Consider the following 9,441-nt stretch of genomic DNA (forward strand, 5'->3'; position numbering starts at 1 on the left):
CTTAAATTATAAAAGTTTTGCTTGATACGTTTGAATCATGGTTTGAACAAATCGTTGGAAAGTAGTTTTGTAAACATAGGCCTACTCTGTTTATCAACGCATTAAGCTCAAAGGTAACATTGATCAAGTTATCAACGGTTTAGATGCTATGCAATTTACAAAAAAAATTCAAGTCCACCTTTATGAAAGGTCATGGAATCGTGATTCTGTAAATACGAATCTGAAGTTGGTTAAAGATGTTCAGAAATAATCAATTCTGCTATTTTTTCATTCAATGCCTTTTACCGATTGCTTGTGTGAGGCGAACCAAACGTAGATTATAAATCGGCAGATGGGTAAACTACTGTACAGTAGGCATTTCTTTAAATAAGTGTATAATATAATGTAATAAGACGACTACAAAGTGCTATCAACATTACATTGTCTCACCTACCGCGTGCCAGCGCGACGTTTCGAAGGGTCAATTTCTCATTTTGCTGGGCCATGGCTTACTGGTTTAGTAACTGAGAAACAAAGAGAGTTTGTAACTAAGAAAGAAATATGACGAACAATGTGTTGAACAGAAAACAGGCTACGCCTACTTAAGATTATAGCCTACACAGAATGGTACGTAAAACATTCGCCCATGCAGGAAGTTAAGCTCCAAGATGAATGTTAAATGCTTCAATTTTCTTTAGCTTGCCATATTTATTCGAGTACGGTAGCTTAGTTTGTTTGTCCATATTATTTTAGCAAGATTTCTTGAACTAAGAAAAAAATTGACAAAACTTTTTAACTTGGCAGGATAATTTCTTAAGAGATTTATGCTTTTATCTTTGCAATTCCACAAACAGAAGGGGGAACAAATGTTTGACAGAAAATGTATTTCAACTGTCAAATTTTTTGTGGAGGCTGATACAGTGAGAAATCAAAATGTTGACATCATTGTGAGCAAAATCCACGCGTGGTATCCAATGAACAAATATTTCTCCACAGAATAGATCTTCAAAGGTATTTAAAAGGAATTGATGATGTTACAACGTAACCTATTAACTACTTCCTTTCTCTCAGCTACTGCTCTGCTAGAAAACAGTTAACTAAGAACATTATACAAATCAGCATAGTTAACTATACAATACTAATACTTTTTTTTTTTTAGAGCCTTCTTGTATCAAGAAAAAGGAAGACCTGCAGTGTAGCGTTGTATAAAGTTTCAAGTAAAATATTTTCTTTGCATGTGCAATACTTTTGCAACCTTCTTTCAGGACAATTTTTTCGAATCATTGCGAATTGACGTTGTCACGTGAATACTTTTTAATCAAATTTCTACTTTTAAATTTGTGTTAAGTTTTTATGCTTCAAAAAGTGTTTGAAAGAATTTAGTTGTGGTAACATGTTTAGAGAAGATATCAACATTCTACTGTACAGCGGTCAGTTTTCCCTCAGAACTAATTATTATCAGCCTAGGTATGAGATTGCTTTCGATTTGCACAGGTAGAAATTTTTAATTCTGTAGATTCAAGTTGATTTTTGCTTCTTCGTTCAACGTTCAATTCGGTGCTTGTCAGCTTCTTGGAAATGGTATAGCCTACCCTTTTGAGTCAACCCAAACAAATTGCATGCCTACACCTGATAAAAGATAAAATATTTATAGAGTTAAAAAGTTTTCGCGCCAATATCAAATTTTTGTTGTGGGTGCGTTATAGCTGAATTGAATGCATGAGAATATCACTAGGCTACGATAAGACTACGTTATATAAAAATGTTCTTCACTTTGTCGTGTTAAGTTTAAATAGATGTTAGTAAATTTTTTTAAGTTATTCCATGGTAATTCAGGTGTTCATGGTATATCAAGTTAAGGCCTTCTAAGTAAGTAGCTTACCCCCCAGTCCTTGTTTGAAACTAAATAGGGGAAAGTCGTGTAATATGGACCACTTAAAAACATATTGCAATTACGCATGAGGTTGATGCACAAACTGAGAGTTCTTGGTCAGGTTTATTCACCACTGCCGTGAAGGTCTTTCATCACGAAAATCATATCAACACAATCACCACCAAACATACAATCCAAATTTAAAATTATGCGCCATGGTGGTCCATATTACACACCACATGTGTAATATGGACCAACCACATGTGTAATATGGACCACAAGCATGAGTAGTTTAAACTTCAAATAAATTACACAGAAGTAAACCTAAACAATGCAAAGATATTTCAGACAAAAAATGCGTTATTCTCCGAGTGATATGGAATGTCATTTGCTTTTTAATTAACGTTTTCATATCAGTGACTATTATAGCCTACCTAGTGAAGCAGGTCCAAGAACTAAGCAATGTAGATCACAAGTAAACAAGAACTAGAAAGAACACTATAACACCAGCTGTAACACATGGTCAAAATCGGTTGTTTACAATGTTGCTATATGGAACAGTGGTCCATATTACACACCACCACCTGTTCCATATTACACTTCACTAAACAAAAAAATCTTAACAACCTCATGAAATAATCAAAAGAACAAACACTAAAATTTCTTCCATACATTAACTAGCAATAACGTCACTATACGACAATAACCCTTCCTCAGTCCTAAGTATCTTTGAACTTACACAAACCTTAATCACATAAACACTGTAAATAAGATAGCACAGACCCCTTTCAAGTTTTCTCTCGCCATGCCTTCTGAAAGCTGCACAAAGAAATAAATTTTCCGCCATTATCCTTTAGTTCAACTCTTATTTCAAGCTGTTTACGAAGCATATAGTTTTCAAATTTTTAAAAAGGCTAAAACGTGCTGTTCCATATTACACGCTGGTCCATATTACACGGCTTTCCCCCTAGTTATTTCCGTTCCCTTTTAACATTGGAAATGTACTGTGGAGTGGCATACATTTCTGGTAATAAATAACGACAGAAATAACGTCTCTCTTGTCAAAGTTTTTTGAATCAAACCATTTTCAATGACACCGCATTTGTGAGTGTTCTTTTTTTGTTTAGAGTTGTAGGAAACCGTTCAGTTGTTCTACAATGAAGTAGTCCAGGAGATATCTCCGAAATCTCGATTTTCTAAAAGCCAATGAAGGATCCAATCCGTCGACGATTAGGACAGAGGTAGCAATGGCGTGCACACCGTAGTCATATACATTCTCCTGTTAATCTAGGAACAGATCTTTAATTGGCTTCGCGTTTTAACTGAATAAAATGTTGGCGAAATAAAGAACACATTCTTTTTTTCATTTCTGAGAAGTCCTATTTTAACAAGGAGAATACTTATTTTACCTACTGGTGGAGAACTTTCATGGTATTAAATAAGAAATGGAAAATACTTTTTTAGGAGAGTCTTATTTAACTTTTTACTGGTTTAAATTTAAAGTACTGCATTTAATATATATTTTCCAAGTTCTGAAAACAAAAACTGCATTTGGCTTAAAAGACAATATCAAATATGCTACACTTTAGTTGATGTAAAAAATTAAAAATTTCATTAAAAAAATATAAATGGATGCCGTAAGTAAACAATATAACTCAAGCCAAAAAAGCAGCGAAAGCACAGTCAGTTTATTGATTTCAACATTGTTTTTTTTCCATACAGATAAAAACAATATTTGTTTCAAGCAGATATACTGTACTTGAGATGTGAAGCATCGTAGCCAAATACCAATACAAGTTATTACATCATTGTAGGCTACAGTTGTCGGCTGCATAGCCGAGTGGTGAGAATCCTGGAACGGCAATCGAAGGACGCCGGTTCGACACCGCTTAAGAGCATGCGGCTGTGTCTGCGGTCAGACACTTAAAGATATGCCTGATGGTGGTCACGATGATTGGCTTCCTTGCCTTCCCGTCCACTTAATCTAAATCTTCAACTATCGGGTGTAAGCCTGGACACGACAAACAAACATTGTACAGTTGTACACTCAAGCACGGCAGACTAAAATCTTCAGTTTTAGCATCGCAATCCTGACAGCAATTATTTAAGTTTTTTTTTAACACTGTTTTAGATTAAACTTTAAAAAAGCAATCCTAAAAGGAAATTTCACTTGAAGAAGAATTTCTGCTTAGTCACAAATAGTAAATAGCTAAAGATAAAAAAGTTCTTCAAGAAAATTAAAAAGTTGGACTTTATTTATAATTTATAAATTTTAAAATTTATAAATTTTATTTGAAGTTACAAAACTCTCAACGTTATTATTTGTCGTCAAAAGATTCAGACGGTTATTGTAAATTTGCACCATACGGAAGATTAATTTACAAGCACTTTCCACTTGGAAGTGATAAACCTACACTATAAACATATCAAACACGGTTTTAGCTAAAGCTTGGTAATTTTGCCCTAAAGCAAATAGACTTTGTTTTGCGCCGTAATTGATTGGTGTATTTTGTTGTGCAATATCATAACAGCAAAATCATTAAATGATGCAGCACGCTTAACGAACACAATTGATACAAAGAAAAATAACAATCGTTGAAGTAAGTAAATCACAACGGGAAGCTGCGAAGTGACCATGACGGTCTTCGAGTCAAGCAGCCACCCTCAGCCAAGTCGATGATAAACATTTAGTAAACATTACACTAAAATATCTACACTAGCAACAAAGAGTCAAGACAGAAACAAACTTGCATCCATGATATGTCAAAATTACAAGTTCCAATATTAGGTGTTGATAGTCAACGATTAAAAGCTTAAAGAGTATCGGTCCACATCAGTAAATTACACTGCAATCAACTTTAATATTCTGCAATTAGATAATTTTTGTAAAGTTTTTTAAATGAGTCAAAAGATTTTTTTTTAATATCTAGTGGGATTGAGTTCCATATTTTTACTCCACTATACTTGATGCTTTGTTGAAGTTTTGAAGTAGCATACAGAGGAACAAAGGAATTATCATTCTTGATTGAACATCTAGTTGAGCGATTATGAATGTTTGATGTTTTTTTGAAGTAATTCGAAAAAGTACAGGGTAAAGAATTATGGTTATATTTAAACATTAATTTAGCAATTTCTGGTTTGTAAATGTCTTTTATTTTTATAACTTTTACCTGCAATGATTGCGCAAAAAGAGAAAAAAATTCAAGTTATACTTTATAGGCCTATTGCTGGGGTAAGTATTTAATTTAAAGAAATATTTACCAAGGTGCAAAAATCTGATACGCAACCTAGTGTAGGCTATTCTAGGGAAAATATCAAGACAAAAATGGTTCGATAATTAAGTCCCCTCCTGTTGTAGTTCTATGCTAAATTACATGATTTAAAAAATAAAAAAAAACTTGTAAAAAGCTGTATTTTTGCGATAAGTTTAATTTTAAGAAGAATATTTAAAGGTTTTCTGAATAATTTTTCGAAACATAAGAAATTGTTATAAAAGTTTAAACATTCACAAAAAAAAAATTACCTTCTTGGGTCCGATATGTGAATTTGTAAATTATTGGTTAATAGTCACAGAAGTAGAGAATTTAAGCAAAAATGTATCTAAAAAGCAAATTGTTTTCCGAGAAACTTCTTTCATGCTCTCGTTTGCAATGACAAAACTAAATCAGTTTTCAGCTTCGCTCACAAAAGATCAATACTAGAGTTGCCAGTTAATTTCAATTGGGTTAATTTTGGTATAAAAATTTAGAAACTGCCGCAGATTTTGAAAAGATATGATACGAAAGTAACAAAAAGTAACTTTGGTTTTATGCAGTTTCATATATGCAAGATTAGAGAATATAACAAGGTTACAATTAAAAAAGACACTCGATTGTGACTTCGAAGAGCCGAGTGTTTTCTTGAGTTGCCAATACAAACGAATAGTAAAGCGATGGGCTGTTTTAACCCTATCTGGTATTCGTTTCAAAGACACGCGAAAAGCACGAGACGTGGCCATTTGGCCACGTCCTGACTAATGGCTTATAACTCAGCCGCTAAATATCGCACATTTGACAAAATTGGCATGCACATAGTCAAATGCTTTTATTTTATATTGTAGTTATTTGTTTTCGAAATAAATGCTTAGTTTGTGTATTCTGTAAACATATGTTGCAAAAAAGCTCTAAAAACGTGAATTTTACTGGCATTTAGTCATTTTATGTCCGATTTTCTTCGTTCGAATTTTAATTTTGATGATTTGTGAACATTCACAAAAATATTTTGAAACAAATTATTTTTTCCCACAAAAAATGCAGTGTTTTTCATATTCATACTACATCAAGCGGTTTTGAGGTTATTGTGATGAATTGCTTCTCCGCAGGTGGCCATGGCTGCTAGCATCCTAGTATCTCTCATGACAAATCAAGATGAATGAAAGCATAATATAGTTGTCGCGATCCCCGCCAGCAAATCATATTTTTACATTGATTCAACGTTGGCAGATTGTTTTTCTGGTTGAAATAACTCTAGTTTGTCACATTCTTTCCCCAGCCAGCAAAATTGGTCCTTTTTTACATTTATTTAACGTCTGCAGACATCGAATCATTGTTGAAAGTGGTTGATTTACTGGCTGGGTTAGAAGTATAGGTAACACGATTTCCAGTCAGCTGTTTTGTCAGGCGTTTCATTTCATGGAGTGTAGCTTTCATTTCAACATGCCAAAATGTTTTAAAATCAGAAAAAAAAATTCTTTTTGATACTTTTCAATGTAGCTAAACGTTGAAACGATATAAAAGCCAACTTGTCTGCCTGGGCTGCTGCATTTTGCTAAATTTCCCAGACAGCAAAACCCGTCATTTTTCAGACGTTTAATCAATGTAAAAATGACGGGTTTTTCTGTCTGGGTTGTTTAACTTGAGTCTGGTAATGTCGAGACAATGTAAGAAAAGTTAATTTTCAAGATTCAAAATGAAATGTACCACAATTTTGGATCAACACACATCGAATGATCGTGGAGTTATGAAAAATTCAGTTTACAAGCATTTAGCGAAACACAATGCTCGCTGTTCTGTCGTGAGCAGTCAGGTAGTGCTGTCGCCAGGAAGATCGCTCCTTCTCAACTGTACATGTCATGAATGGCAATAACATACATAGTTTCAACATCTGCTTTGTGCAAAAAGGCATGTTGCATTTGAGGCAACGATGAGAAACTTTGTCGAGATTATTTCTTTTTTTGGAATAACCCGTTCCTCTGATGTCCTCTACACATATAACACAACGCTTTGTGGGTGGCTGTGGTTGATGATGATTCGGTTGTGATTAGCCCTGTTTTTCTTTTCAGAAGTAGCAAAGTGTAAATACTAAACTAAAGTAACGGATCATTCCTAGTTGCAAAAGTTTGCTTATCATGTTTTGAACACGTCGAATCTTCGTAAAAACTGGTCAACTTCACTTGCCAAGGTCGTGCAATGACGCAACAAAAACTGCCTGGATTGAAATAAAACGATAAAAAGTAGCCTGTACCAGTGTATTGAATTTGTACCAGTGAATTTTGTACCAGTGTAGTGTTGAAAATCGTGGCAGAACACATGTTTAAGATTTAGGCTTGCAGGTGTTGATTTTAATTTTATGTAACCATCTATTTAAAATAGAATTTTATGCATGTTGATAATATCGGAGTTTGCTTTATTTGTTCGTTTTACGTATTTTCTTTTTTACACGTGCTAGCTGAAGATGCTATTACTATAGCGAAATCGATTCTTACTTAATAAATAACACTAAGAGATTGTGCAAATGCTAGCATTTGATGAATGCAAAATAGCAGTAGCCTACTATGAGTCCTATTGCGTTTCGTTCTTAGTTTTAATGTGTGATTGATGACTTGACTCGCGGTTGGCTGCGGCCACTGTGTATACAATAGCAGAAACGATGAGTCATTTCGAGGCCGATTGCCAAACTATAGAAATTTAGACAAAATTTCTGAACAACCTGTGACAAAATGCTTATTGTGAATCACATAATGTTCCAAAAATAACCAAATTAGGTTTAAACGATGCTCAAATGATAAAAAGTAAAAGTCAAGAAATATCAGTGTTTTAGGAAAATTCCTTCTATATAAAAATTTCAAAACTAGTGAAGGGCGAGGCCATTTGGCCACGTCTGATAACAGGTCGAGTTAACCAGCAGAAAAGCGAGTGAGCAAAAAAGGCAGTGTGAAAGTCAATGAGTGTCGTGGTAACGTCAAAAGCAGCTTATGGCGCAATAGCGTCGCCAGTGTAAATCCGCCTTTACGTTGCGAAATTACGCATTGTTAAGTGTTACGCAATAAACCAATTAGTAATTTACATTTTCGCTGATTTGTATTAGGCTACGGCAGTCTTAGTTACAGAAGAACTCAAATAGGGAGGCACTAGAAAAACTGATAGTTTTTAGGATAGGTCTACTTCCCAACCTTGGCAAAAAACTGCTTGAATTTACAGTGCCGGCAAAAAAATCTTTACATTCAGTCGGCAAAAAAAAACTTTACATGTAAAATCTGCACAAGTTCTTAGCTTACTGTTCCAGCCAAAAGCATTGCGTCATAAAAACGCTTATAGTTACATCATTAGCTTCTCTCTGGCTACACTTCACGGTAAAGCCATTGCTCTGCGTGCCTAGTGTTGCTTTCCAGCTTCGTGAATTGTAAGGGTGGTGAAATCACACAATATTTTTCATTTTCTCAAAGTTTCGAGATCTTGCAAGAAAATTTTCAAAAACTACAATGGGTCGAAAGAAGAAGCAAATGGAAGAAAAACCATATATGCAATATGTTATTGCATAAATATAAAATATTGCATAAATATATGCATAAATATGCATAAAATATGTTATTGCATTAATATGTTATGCAATAAGCAATGTATCTACATCTACATCCAAAATATAAAGTGACATAGGCCACAGAAGAATTTTTTGTGGAGTAGGTAATAACAAAAAACAAGCGCTTTCTTTTCTTTTGTATCACTCAGAACGTGTTTTTCACACATGTTTGTTGATCGTCTCCTTCAAAATATTACACATTTGCGAAACTCTTAAATCAGCCACGTTTTACATAAACTTTTATCACAATTAAGAGGTAAAATACGCTCAAAATGCACCAAATCAAATGTAATTTTTCTGAGGTAGACCCCTCCCTGTTGCATTTGTTTTCGGAGAACACGTGGACGGGCAAAGCCCGGACTCACCCGTCGCCTTCTAGGACTCACCAGCCACCACTGATGGAAGGTAAAGTCAACGGAAATATCAATATGTTTATATATTGAATTATTGCTATAGCTTGCTATATTGCTATTGCTATATGAAATATTGCTATTGCAATATGTTTATATATTGAAATATTCCTGAAGAGGACATATTGTGATGTCGAAAACGTTCGATACTTAATTTGTTGCGTAGTTTTGTGTTTCTATATGTAATAAACTTGAAGATGTTAAACTTGATCACGTTATACTCGGCTTCGTATGCCTATGGTTCAACAAGACAACTCTCTACCGAAGCTCTATATTGAAATATGTTTATCAGATTTTCAATATTTTTCTATAAGTTAACATTTCAAACCTCTTAAATCGTTT

The 9,441-nt window shown here is 34.1% G+C and overlaps 1 long non-coding RNA gene across 1 annotated transcript; it reads left to right on the forward strand.

The window, feature by feature from the left end:
* The first annotated feature begins 404 nt into the window (after nucleotides 1–404).
* Nucleotides 405–3,741, forward strand: LOC145772692 (uncharacterized). The gene is made up of 3 exons (XR_014289310.1): nucleotides 405–990; nucleotides 1,139–3,093; nucleotides 3,667–3,741. It is a non-coding gene; the product is annotated as an uncharacterized LOC145772692 (long non-coding RNA).
* The last annotated feature ends 5,700 nt before the right edge of the window (nucleotides 3,742–9,441 follow it).

This window comes from Aplidium turbinatum, chromosome 6 (assembly GCF_918807975.1).
Source record: "Aplidium turbinatum chromosome 6, kaAplTurb1.1, whole genome shotgun sequence".
NCBI classification, from domain to species: domain Eukaryota; kingdom Metazoa; phylum Chordata; class Ascidiacea; order Aplousobranchia; family Polyclinidae; genus Aplidium; species Aplidium turbinatum.